This window comes from Ischnura elegans, chromosome 11, assembly GCF_921293095.1.
Source record: "Ischnura elegans chromosome 11, ioIscEleg1.1, whole genome shotgun sequence".
Taxonomy (NCBI): Eukaryota; Metazoa; Arthropoda; class Insecta; order Odonata; family Coenagrionidae; genus Ischnura; species Ischnura elegans.
Window position 1 is genome coordinate 95,077,635 of NC_060256.1, and position 14,314 is coordinate 95,091,948.

The following is a 14,314-nucleotide window of genomic DNA, read 5'->3' on the forward strand; positions in this document are numbered from 1 at the left end:
TTCAATAAAGAAAATGTCTTTCTGACAAGCAATTTTGGTACTCATTTACGTAGTTTTATTGAATTTGTATCCTTATTTTATTATAATAAATTAAACATGATTAAAAACGATACAGCCGCTCTTGATTTATAAATGGTGTAAGTAAACTGTAAGTTCATTGATTGTTAGGCGGTACGAAGTTCGCCGGGTCAGCTAGTAATAGCATAAAAGAAAAGCATACCAAAAAAGGGATTCAAAAAGCGCAGTACTTCAAATTTTTATTAATTCAAGCTAATTCTACATACTTACAAAAAAACAATATGCACAAGGGTAATTGAAAAATTATTGCCAAATTTAGAATGTAGAGAAAGTTGAATCATGCATTTTACAAAAAATCCCCAATACCAACGAAAAAGGAGGAACAAAAATGTATTTTACAAAAAATATGCTTAAATGGGAATATAAGTTAATATTTAATTTTATAGAATAAACCATTACACAACACAACATTATCAAGAGCAGTGACAATGAATAAACACAGTAAATGCATTTTAAATTACTTTAATTCCTTAAAAAAAACAGAGTAATATTTATACAGCAAATAATAGTAATGAGAAAATATAAAAAAAAATCACCAAAAATTGGTGGATAAAATCAGCTAAGATAATAATAAAGTGAATGAAATATAAATCAGTAATGTCACCATGAAGCATATTTCAAACAAAAGAATAAAAATAACAAAAAATGAAAACATTATAAATAGAACAAAATTATACGAGCCAAAACTTTGATAACATTCTATCACTTCAAACCTCCTAAGCACAAAGAACAAATACAGAATTTGAAATTGCCCTAGGATACCATACTGCTTTAGCCAGAGGAAAGTCCAACGCTATAATTCAAGCAGGAGATAACAGAAATGATTCATTAAAATCAACAATTGATTGGTATAGACTTTCCTCTGTTTATCCCCCTCCCCACGTAGAGGGAGCAGTTTGGATTTTGAGGGGGAGGGAGGGTGGGGAGGGATTTTTAGTGAAAGGAAGGGACAGTTAGTGTCAGTATTGCTACTAATACTACTATTAGTACTACTACTACTACAAGCACACACTCATTCATAAAATCACATTCCATTCACTCATTCATCAAATCACATTCCACTCTTTCATTCATAAAATCACATTCCATTCACTCATTCATAAAATCACATTCATCCATTCATACAGCCCTGCCTACCTAAATACTGCTTTATACGCCTGAATTAATTAAACGCCTAAATACGGAATCGTGGCCACGATATACGAAGACCTGCCTAATCTGAGTTATTTCTACTCGACGGTATGATGCAATATAAAATCCCTACTCTCCTGCCACAAATCCTAACTATAGCTGGAAAAAATACATGCAATAATAAAAAATATACAAACACCCTGTACAATAATTGCAATAAAAAATGCAAAAAAAAAACAACTATCTTCAGGCTCGGTGTCTTCTTTCTTTCGATCTTCATTCTTCCTTTCTTCATGATAAAATCCTCAAGTCTCTAGTTGTCGGCGCAGTAACCCTCAGGTGTCCATTTCATGGACCTGAACAGTTGTCTCCAGAAGCAATCGCTGTCGTTGTCCACAAGCTTGACCTTTGGTAATATAGGTAACAAAAAAATTCTCATAATCCAGCAAAGGGGAGACCTAAAAAGTTAACATTCAGCTCAGAAATATCATTTCGAGGAAGACGTTTAGAAAATATTAACTTTTTAAGTGTCCAGAGATTTTTTAAATTGAAAAATGCAAGAGTGGGTAATTCCAAATTATTTGACGCTTATCTCATCGTCGATATTTCAATGTATTTTCATTATTATTTAAACATTTTAAAGATATGAATGGGCAATATTAAAAAGTTTCCCGGAAATCATAACAGTGAGCTGAGTGTGTTATTTATATAACTTTTTTTACGACTTACTTGGACTTCAAGGATTATACTAAAAATTAATAGCAAAAATATACCAATCTATCTACCAATAAACCAATATATTTAATGTGTGTACTATTTTATGAAATGGAAAACAATAATGAAATTATAAAAATCAATACGATGGAAATATTTAAAAAGACGAAAACAGAAGTTACAAATATGGAATCAATCCATGAAATATGGAGCCAGAGGTCTAAGTAATCACTTCAGAAACAAAGCAACCGAAAATAATGAAAAATATATACTGATTTTTCCGACACCATTGGCGTAATAAATATTTAATAGCAAGGAAAAAAGGGTCAACGGAAATAATTACCAAAAATTAAACAAAAAAAAGTATCGATCCTTGTGACATTATTGTGGCGACTTTTTTTAAAATATGTCAATTATACTCGGAATATACAATTCACGGAAAAATTCAGAAAGGTAGAAAATATGACCGGAATCTCACGTTTCCCTCAGGTAGGGTTTCCGAGGAAGTTATTACTTGAGCGCGCATGAGGGATGCTGAGTTACCTACCAAATGCAAGGCCAATATGGAAACCTCGACCACCACATTACATTGAGAAAATTAAACAGCAAAGTAAATACTTATGATGCATTCACGAAAATCCCCATAACTGTCCTTCATTCGAATTATCAAATTCAATGGAAATGAAGATTCAGCGCGGGATCCACACGATGTAAGTTTTGTGAGTGTTACAAAAAAAAACAAGAGATCTTAATTTTGGGTGCGGTTTAATTAAATATTTTTGCGTTGGAAAAGTGAAAATATTAATTTATTTTCTCACGCAATCATTACCTTTATCATCGAGGTTCCTGAATGTAAAAATTATGGTGTACCTATGTGATCACTAAATAATGGCTCTGAACTGAACTCAAAACCTGGAAGAAGAATGAATGAAAACTTACCGTCTGCCTGCGCCAACGAGCTGTATTCGTTCGATCTCTTTGCACGTGCTTTCATCGAGGCCTCCAGCAGTCAACTCACACAATACTATCCAACGAACTCTGCAATTGAAAAAAAACGAACACTCATAAAGAGACAAAGCAATGTCCTCGAAAATCGGAATCAATCAATTAATTTTCTTGTGGCGCGTGGACGTTACACAGTGAATAGGCTCACCTTTTAATTAGATTTAAAAAACTTCGAGTGAAAAATAAACTTTCCCGTAATGCAGAGGGAATTAAAATAATATTCAATTAATTAACAATACTTGTGATAATAAAATATTTCCAATTTAATGGAATTATATCTTTGTTTAATTAGGAAAATTAAGGATTGATTTTGAAAAGGGTAAACTTTCACAGGACAAAAAATAGTTAAATAATTCTGTTTCAGAATACAAAAACATGATGAAGAATAAAATTTGTAATGATTAAAGAGATAATTAGAAACTAATTATAAATAAAAGTAATTCGGACTGCTTAACAGTGTGAACATATTTTGCGGACACTGTTAAGGGAGGTGATATTTTGACTCAAAAACATTAGTAAAGAAAATACGTTGATGCGTGATTATGAGTCATCCAGAAAAATGTTGGCACAAAAAAATTTTTGCAATATTTTTTCACAACTTTTCAATTCAATTCAAAGTTAATAGATTAATGTAATATCGCTTCTAGTTACTTTGTACCAAGTACAATTTTCAAACTAAGTAGTCAATGACTAAATTCAGGAGGATATTAAGTTTATTTGTTAATTTTGATGGCATTATGGGAAAATTAGAAGTTCAGTATAAGCATGAGCACAATTGAGTTCCGTTAAGGAATGCAAAATTGAGCATTCTCAAGCAGCTCGTTAACTTAAAAATTTATATGGGAAAAATGTACCAAATTTGAATGAATATTATGAGATCATACCGCTCCTAATCTGCTGCAACTCATGTAGAGCCGCAAGAACTGGCTCGGTTAGGTGCACCATCCCATCTCCTTCCAAGTGTCTTCTTTCTCCTTATCATCATGACCAGCGATGGCTTGCGGACCTAGGGAGAGAGCGGGTTAGTGCATACACAAATAAGGAACACTTCCGAGGATTTGCACCACTCCAAAGTAGCACACAAGAACGTGACAATGGCATCAATAGGAAATCAAAAATTACCTACCTAGCCACAGCCACATTCCTGCATGACGCAATGGAATACGTAATGCAAAACCACGGCACAAAAAACTAAAACTAACGCAGGGAAAAACGCCTAGCCTTACGCAAATTTATGTTTTTTGGCCAGAAGGGCCCAAAGCTAAGATGTCGTCTTCTTCTGGTCCCGCGATGCCATCCATCTTCTGTCTCCTCTTCTTCCGATGAATCTTCATTCTTCTCTTCGCATCCAGCGATGGATTGCGGACCTAGGGAGAGAGCGGGTTAGTGCATACACAAATAAATAACCCTTCCGAGGATTTGCACCACTCCAAAGCAGCACACAAGAACGTGACAATGGCATCAATAGGAAATCAAAAATTTCCTACCTAGCCACAGCCACATTCCTGTACGACGCAATGGAATATATAATGCAAAACCACGGCACAAAAAAAAACTAAAACTAACGCACGTAAAAAACGCCTAGCCTTACGCAAATTTTTATTTATTTGCCAGAAGGGCCCAAAACTAAGCCGCAAATATCGCACGCGTCTTCTAACGATGCTCCTCCTCTGTCTTCAGTGAACACTTGCGTCTTCAATCTCCTCTTCTTTGTGCAGTCTTCACTCTTCCTTCCTTGAAGTCCAGCGATGGCTTGAATCTGTGAAGAGGTAAGATTAGTGCATGCACAAACAAATAAATGAATAACACTGACATGCAAGCCCTAACGCGACGCAACGCACAAATACTCGCAGCACACGCAAATATAAATAATCACACGCAGAAAAATATCACACGAAATCACACGATAGATAAAAAAAACACACGCAATCGGATTCTTGCCGTTCTTCGAGCTCAATTTGATGTCTTCAATCTTCATGGCTGTAAGGGAAAGAGTTACAGACATGTTACAATTAAGTACAAAAAAAAACACTCTCACGGTAAGATGAGGGATTATCAATATCCACTCATTCCCAATACGCACACGCATTATCTTCTCTTCATTCTTCGAGGCCCCCTGCGATGTCTTCGATCTTCGGGGCCTCAGCTAAGTCTTCTTTCTTCATTCTTCACTCCTGTAATAAATGGTGTTAGTACAAAACCCACCCAAATACCTTAAAAAACTACAAACACAAAAATACCCACATGGATTTCCTGCCTAAGAATGCATTCTTTGTCTCCTAGGACCGGTCTCATTCGTAGTAAATAACTTTAAAGTGCACTTTCTGGTATCTTTGTTTCAGCGCTGTTTCCAAACCTTTCTAAACTTGCTCCTTCGAGCCGTTACCTTTCGTGTACCATTGTTACCTAGTGCTCGTGTTTTGATAACCGAGGGTGAATTCACTTTCCACCAGGAGTCTCTCATAACTCCAGTTGTGTGGTTCAGGTCGGCCCTAATTTACCATTACACGTTGAAGATAACCTGATGTAAACCTGATGAAAATATACGGCAATGCACAGCGTCCGAGGAAAACTGCTCTCTTCCCAGCTTTAAAGTCAAGTTGATGAATGGTGTTCTAATTCTTCAATATTCATTCTGAAAATGAAAAGGCAAAAATTTGGATTAAAATTCGAGTCAAATCTCATCGAATATCATAAAAGGAGTAAGCATTTGATGTCCCGCGAGGCCATCGTCTTCTTCTCTTCTTCATTCTTCCTGCTCCACCCTTCATCCTTCCCCTCACGTCCGGGGATGGCTTGCACCTAAGGAGAGAGCAAAAAATTAAATTAAATTCGGGGGTCAGATTATTAAATATGGGTCACTCCACCTTAATTCAACAAGCGTTTGTCCCCGAGAGACTCAGATAATGATATATGTATGGGTCTACATCAACCTCAAACTAAATACCCTGAGATATTTTTTAAATGTGGTTTTAATATGTTATCGAATTCCTCCAAAAAATTGCCTTAAATCATATAAATCCCACAATTTACATATCAAATAGTCTTAGAGCCGTTATTTATTGCTTATTCAAGAGCTTAGTCCTTTCGGAAGACACTCTTAGTAAGATATTTATAAAGTGCACTTCCCTATTATTGTTATATTTAAATGTTTAAAACATTGTTATACAACTTTTCTCGAATAATCCATCTCAGAATTGGCCAAAGCTTTTATTCTTTAGAGTGTAGGCTCATTCATTACCTTAGAATTACAAAAATTAAATATAAATCAACTCCTGAATATATTTTTTTGAAAATATTTAAACATTTACTTTTTCTCCCGTGCGGCTCTCTGATTATTTCTAATACCTGTCTATGGACGTTTACTCATTGACTGGTAGTCTATATCATAGTAGTATGACCTACAGCGTCAACTATAAACTATCAACCATGAATTCATCAAAATCTGAGACACAACGGGACAAGCTTTTTTGGAATTGAGGTGGAATGACTCAAACTGTTATACCCGTCAGTCTTTAAAAATCGAGGAAATGGATACTAAAACAAAGGCTGTTTATTTAAAAAGAAGGACAACCAAAAACTTCTCTAGAAATTCACATATTTGTTCAATGACCTTTAAACAACAGGCTATTTTTAGGAAGCTTGCTAAAGTGATATTGAATAGGGTAGGTATATTAAAATCTCTCGTAAACAAATTAAATTATTATACTTTAATGTGGATTTCTTTGTATCCACTTGATTTTTGCAGTGAAAAGTGTGTATAAAGATGTAAACTAACTTAGAAATATATAACTTTTATTATAATATTAGCAATACTAGTGAATTCGTAGAATAAGCAGTAACAAAGATATACATAGCAAACAAACATTTTCGGCAGTATAATACAACGTATCAACTATTTCTTATAAATAGGGAGACAAAAAATTTAAATACATAAATAAAAAATTGGAGTTATTGACCACACGATGTTAGTATATTACAAGTTGAGCAAGATTATTCAACTATTTAGGATTTGCACAAATTGGAATTCAAAGTTGCTTTGTTCTACCGAGATCACGATTTGACTTTATCTAGTTTATTTTGGATAAATTAGTAAGGAAGCATCAATAATCAGAGTCAATATTTATGTAAAAAAAATTTTCGCTTTTTACATAAATCGTTGAAATTGATACTGGAAACAAAAGAGACAGTAAAGTGAACCTTATTTCTATGCTTTACGGGTTATCTTAGTGGTAAAATGAAAACTCAATAACTTATAACCATGACCCATAACCATGCGTTATTATCGCGACATAATTGAATGCGTATTTTTAGTGTAAATACGTTTTTTAACCTTCATTCGTTAGATTTATTTTTAAAAAGTGTTTAATCATTTTTAATGAAAAAATACGTGATACTTGCAATGTTCCCCCCCTGAGATTGGGTGACAATCGGCTTGACCCCCTCGCCCCTCCTATGCGCCACATCTAATTAACCCTTTCGCTACTAACAAAGTAAATATTCTCCCGGAAGGTTTTTGACACGGAAGACGAAAGCAGCAAATTTTCGTCTCATATTTTCCTACGCAAATAAACGAATGACGCAAATATCCGTTTCGTTGCCCTTTTATGCCGGTCGCAGCTACGCGAAGTCTTATCGGGACCCAACAAAGCGGGGACATAGGCCGTACCCTCGAAATCCGGGAGCAGGTACCTGGACACATCGTCCGCGCTTCATCCGCGTCCGACCTCGTCGGCGACGTAAAGGCATAGGAAGCAGCTTTCATTGAGTGCCAACCCTGTAAGTGGTCACCGACACGGCCCCATCAATAAAATGGGACTGGTGGGTGTCTGCATATTATTAAAAAGGATAATAATTGTTCATTAATAAGACCCTTTGTGCTGGTAGAAAGGTGGGGTGGCGCAGAATGATAAGCACTGTAAGTATCTTTGGATTCGTGGAGGTAAAATGTATATGCGAAATATAGAAAAGGAGCCAACAATTGTAGTTACCATCGTGGATGATGTAAAACATCTTTTATCATTGCTGTTATGATTCATACTTCAATGGTATAGAAGGTATACCTAGACTATCAGCCAGACTTATGGATTTAAATATTTCTGTATATGCCTTTAATGGAATGAATTCCATATTGATCTTCCATCAAAATATCCGAAGTGCTAGACGCAATTTTAATTTACTATTTTCACCTTTAAATAGCATGTCACAATTACCCGATATTATAGCTTTGAATGAAATATAATCTGATTAAATTATACACAGTGAGTGGGTAGGTACTATTCTTATGGAAATTATAAAACCTTTGAAAGAGCAAGAGGTGTTTTACCGTTTATAAGACATGACATAACAACCGTACTGAGGCCTTGTCACATAAGCCCTACTGTTGATCAATGTTTCATGCAAGTTTTGTATATTTGATCTCTTTGTCGTCTACAGGGATAAAAAATTTCTATTGATCAATTTGTTTTACATTTTGAACCCTAATCAGGGGTCATATCTCAAAAATTAGTAATGGTCGGTGATATGAATGTTCAGTTACTAATGCCCAGCTGCGATTCCAAGCAGTTTACAAACATCATGAGTTCATGTGGCTTGACTACCTTAATCAATGAAGCAACCAGAATTACTAGACAATGAGCTACTTGTTCAGATCATCTAATCACTTGGTTCTTCAACACATTTAATGAGACCTCCAAGCCAAGGTTATACATTTAGGAACAACGCATCACTCTCCAGTCCAACCCAATCTCCAATCTTTCTGCTCGCGAAGAAAACGAAAGTATACCATCTTATGTCACTATGCTAGAGTATTGCTGCCGTAAATAATTAAATGAAAATGTTCGACAGTATTCTTGGGAAGTAATGTATGAAGAACATGAAATTTCCTAAACTTTTACTACTTTTTCAAACATACTGTTAACATGGGTAAATGAGTCTTAAGTATTGTCAGGAATGAACGTGCCGTAAAAAAAAGCCCTGGATCACTGACTCCTCGATGAGCAAAGTTGCGAGTAAAAAAATCTTTTTCCAAAACTACGTCATCACCCGCACAATAAATCATCTAAGCTTGAACTCATTTTTGGAACCAGTCACCACGACTGATGTATTAAAAATTGCCAATAGCCAATCTTTAAAAAAGCTGCCCGTCCAGATCAAATAATGCTGGTATGACAAAATTATCATATAAGACATTGCAGATGTAACCTGCCATTTCTTCAATCAAAGCTTGCCAAATGTAAGGTTCCCTGCATCCTTAAAGCAAGAAATTATTGTTTCCGTTCACAAAAAAATCGATCGAAAACGTGTATTCACATTTACCGTCCGATTTCTTTGGTCTAAATTTATTTTAGCGTACTTGAAAAACTTGTAAAAAGAATACTGATAAATTTTACGGAAAATGAAGTAGTTCTGTGACACTCAATATTGTACGAGGGTCGTTCAATAAGTCTTTAGAAAAAGATATAAAAACAAATTGCATATGCACCAATACGTTCGATTTTAGTATCCTCTTAGCTCTATAATTTTTTGTAAGCAAAAGTTGTTCCCTACAATCGGTAACAAAAAAGAAACTATGAGATGGATACAGCTCAAACTTCAACTGCCCACGAGCCACAAGTGCTAATTTATGACTAACATTAATCTTGGAAACTGGAAACTAGGAGAGCGATTTTTCGAAAATTTTAAGGACTTACAGAATGAACTTCGTATTAGGATAGGTACAAGTACACATAACGCTTGCAACACTTTATCACCCCGATATCCCTGTCTATTAAATGTAATAAATAAACCGCTGCTGTATGCATAGTTATAAAAAAGCCTTTGATACAATAAAAATACAAGATGTTTTTGGATATACCACATCTGGCAGAAATTCGTAGCATTTCTATAAACTCACTTCGAAAGTTTCCTGACTTCGCGCTTAAAGTTTTAAAGGTACTACAATAGCCATAGAATTTCCGATAATACTGTTCTGGAGTGGCTCAAGGATCAGCGTTAGGTCCAGCATGATTTTTATTATAAATCAATCATCTGTGTAATCTAAATTTTCAGTGGGAAACTAACCGCCTTTGCGGATAACCTAGTCCTGTCATACGGAAGTGTGAACTGGATTGATGCACAGCAATGCATAAAATGTAATATAAACGATATCAACCAATGGTTTTCATCGAACAAACTTAAATTAAGCGAGAAAACACTAATTATGTTTAATTTATACAACAGCTTCCCCGTTGACTAATGTCGTGTACCGTTCTTCCAAGCGAACTAAAATAACATCCTTACAGTTTCACACTGCTTCGAGTTGAGGAGTACAAATACCATGGTTTAGCAATTGATGAGCATCTAAAATGGAAGCATTATACAAATAATATTGCAAATAGTTGGAAAAATTATGGAATGAAACACTACTTGATTCGTAATAAGTGTTCTTTAACTGTAATTTACAATATTTATTATGCTTTCGTGTATTCTAGGGTAAATTGTGGTATCTTGAGCTGGGCTAGTGCATTTAAAAATTCGCTCAAACGTACATATACGGCTCTAAGCGCAATCGCACTTGCTCCTGCAGCCGGAGCAGATGGCCTTTCACTCTCTTTTCCTATAATTGTTAAACTGCAGGTACCCAAATGTAATTTTTTTAAAGGCAGCTTTCTTTTCTTGGGACCAAAAATTTACACTAGTTTGTGAAAAACAATCAAAGAGAGTGACAACATGTATACGACTGCGAGAGTAACAACATATATACCATCCTTAAACAAAATGAACCTGGCTGTATACTAAAAAATATATAATTCCTGACAGTCCCGCTAGGGGTAGTACCGATCGTTGAAGTTTCCTGATGATTCCAGTGATTTCCCTATGAGCCGCTTAGGAGAACCCCCAGAAGCTGTGTGACTTGTGAAACCACGTGCAATTTTATTCTCCCTAACTTCGTTGTGCAACAGCCGCTTATCTTCCTGAAGGAGCAATATAATTAAACATTTTTGAACACCTTTTAATGCTTTCTGCCGTTCTGTAGTTAAATTCTTAGAGACATAATGTGCCTCATCATTTTCATATATATTTAAATAAGTTCCGGTAAACTATAAAACACGACTTTCCTTGGCCCAGATATTTTGTGACAAAATAGGTCGTACTTTAGCGAGCCCATTCCCCTAAGGCCATAGGTTTCTAATTATAGCTTGCAAAATGTGTAATGGGGAAATTTCTATAGTATGTGTTTGTTTTTAGCTTAGTCAAGATGCCCTTAATCTACTAAAGTCTTCCTGGGAGCCGAAAAGATGCAGACTACAGTAGCAAACACCTTCAAAGGTGTTTAGAAACCATCATATTTGGTGAAATGACACATAGGTATGCTGCCGATTACTTCAAAATACCCCGAAGCACTATTAAATACAAGTTGAAGATTGCATTTTCAACTTCCCCAAGCCACCCTAAAGCTTTTTCGCAGGAAGGAGAATTAGCTTTTACTTATCATATCGAAAAAATTGCTATTATGATTTCCAGCTTGATTTGATATTGGCCGTTAATATTGTACCTCACCTGGCAAGAAAAGACTGTGCAATGTTTTTATAACACTGTTCCGTGCTGTGACTGAGTAAAGTCATTCCTAAAGAGGCACCCTCAGCTGACAGCAAAGATGTCGTCAAATTTTAAAGGAAATCGTGCTAAGAATAATGAAAAATTAATCACAGACTACATCGACAATCTTAGAGAGACAGGCAAATATGTATCGCCTGACTAAATTTACAACTTCAACGAACTTGCATGTCGGATGATCCTGGAAGGAAAAAAAAATAATTTGTTGGTGAGGGTGCCAGTTCCCTGAATATATCATGATTTCAACTAAATCTAACCCAGTACCATGTTCTATAGGAGTGCCAATGGAGACTCGCTGCCTCCTTACGATATATGTATAGAGGAGTGCATTTATGGACCACATGGACTGAAAATGGCTCTAAAGGGAAGCGATAATGTTGGACGAAGCAGGGGTGGATTGTTGGCGCAACGGTTGAAAAGCAAGTACAAGCTTCCCCACTGAAAATACTCAAGATGCAACAGATGGCATGGAGGAATTGAACAAATCTATAGAAAAGGGTGAATATGTGAGTGTTCATTGGAACGGACTCCGACATCTAGGTTTGGTGCTCTCTGGGACAGAGGAGAGAGCAATTATGGATTTCATGTCGCCGACCAAAAAATGTCGGAAGTGACCGAAAGATAAGGACTTGCTATTTCATAAGAGGAATGAGATTGTCAAATATATTCAGCCTCAAATCTTTAAAAAAGAGGGATTTTAAGGTTCATTCATAAGGCTCATTCATAATAATTCATTCTTGAAAGAACTTGAAGATATTATAAATATTTTTTTGCCTAATGTATATATGTTTATCTCAACCAAAAGTATAATATTTTCATTCAATAGCATGTGTTTTTAAATATCCAAGTACTCCCTTGCCCCAAGTCTTTTAACATGCCTTTCGTAGTGAAAAAATAGATCTTGGGCCAAAGTTACCACATCCAGAGTGTAACATTGGCACACAATAGAGAACTACGAAAATATTTAAGAAACAGAATTGAGCCAAATATAGCCGCCAGCTAAAGTGTATGATTTTATCGAAGTTTTAAAATGTTGCCATAGCTGAAATTTAGTAAAAACTATTTTCTTATAGAGAAACTTGTTTGAAATTGATGACATGTGGGCCACAGTAGCCCAGGTGTACGGTACTAGTACAAACACATGGCATGAACAAGGGAAAACAAAGGCACTGTGGTATTGTAGAATGGGATAACTCTACAGGCAAGATACAACTAAATGAAAGACATTGGCTTGCGGTGTCAATTTTACATGTGCTATCGAGATACCCGCCATGACGGCATGATGACGAGAGCTCCATTTGAAGACATTTTATCGAGGGCCAAGAAGAAATTGGAAATTGTTCACGCTTATAATGGAGGAAAAGTCATTCTGAGGAGCATGGTATTTAATTGCGACGAAGAATGACTATTCCAGAAAGGTATTTGAACATTTCCTTAAGAGTAAACAGGATGCATTGGATTCGTTCAAAGAAGACGTTTTATTTGTTGTGAATCGGATAATAGGAGAAACTATAAAATATCTCTTCGAGTTTTAATCCGTAGATATTTTTTCATTGAATAAAAGAGACATTTTTAACATCAACAAATTGGATACAGTTGACTCAAGAAAAAGTCATTAAAGGAATTTTTTCTGGCTTAATAAAAAAATAATGAATCTATGTACTTAAACACATGCACTTCTGTCTGAGCAGATGAATTTAGTGAGAGGAAATCAACAGGGGAAGTGGTAATGGTTGTCTTATCGTGTCCTTGCGGGTAATTACTGTCAAAATCTCTGCTGATTAAAATTCCTTTCGACAATACCCAAAAAATAACCGCACACATTCTAGGTCTTCATTTTAATTACCCTAGAGTATGAGAAGAGATTGTAATTCCGTCTATAATCATAGTAATCAAAAGCAGTTTGTCACGAAAAATTTTGGAAGTTGCGTGATTGAAAGTACCAATGCTTTCCTTCCAGTAGGTGTGCTAACCTCACTAAGCTCTGAGGACCAAGTAAATATAAAGTGGTAGATGTACTCTTTCACCCTTCATAATCAGATGGACATTAACTATTATAAATTTATGATCGAAAGGATATAATCCATTTCTTCATTACTTCAATAAATTAGTAGTAGTCATACTGAAATATTACTATTTGGAAAATTACGGTCTCACTCTCTGATTTTATCATCAACATGTTTCAAACGAAACTTAATAGAGAAGTTATTGGGAACTATGACAAAGGCATGACTACCAATGGACTCCAAATCAGTGCACGTGCTAGATGAACATGTCCAGAACTTATGGAAAGCATTTCGGCCTTACATATGTGAGCATTAGTTGCATCAATGCCAAAAAGTCTGCAAAAAGTAGCTGAGACTGCGAGTGATGAGACACAATATTAATTAACCGAAAAATACACAGTTTTACTCAATAAGCACTTTTTCCACCCCGAAAAATCTTAATGAGAGAAAGATCACATGTGAGCCTGATTAAAAGTTGGAAGACAATTGGCAAATGCATTTTGGTCACTTCGATTATAAATCATTGTGTTAACTTTGATGAAGTCAATATTTTAATAAACGTAGTCGTTTATAATTCAGCATTAACTTTTCTTTGATCCCACTGTATCTACTATATTGATGCTAAACCATCCTCTTAAAAAAAAGTAACAAAGTATGATTACTTCGAACTCAAACCTTCCCAGAAATTCTCCACAACTACAGCGCATAATAAGACACGTACTCTGCTGCAGGGCTAACCTATTGGTAATACACAAACGTTGAGTCCAAATATGAAAATAAAT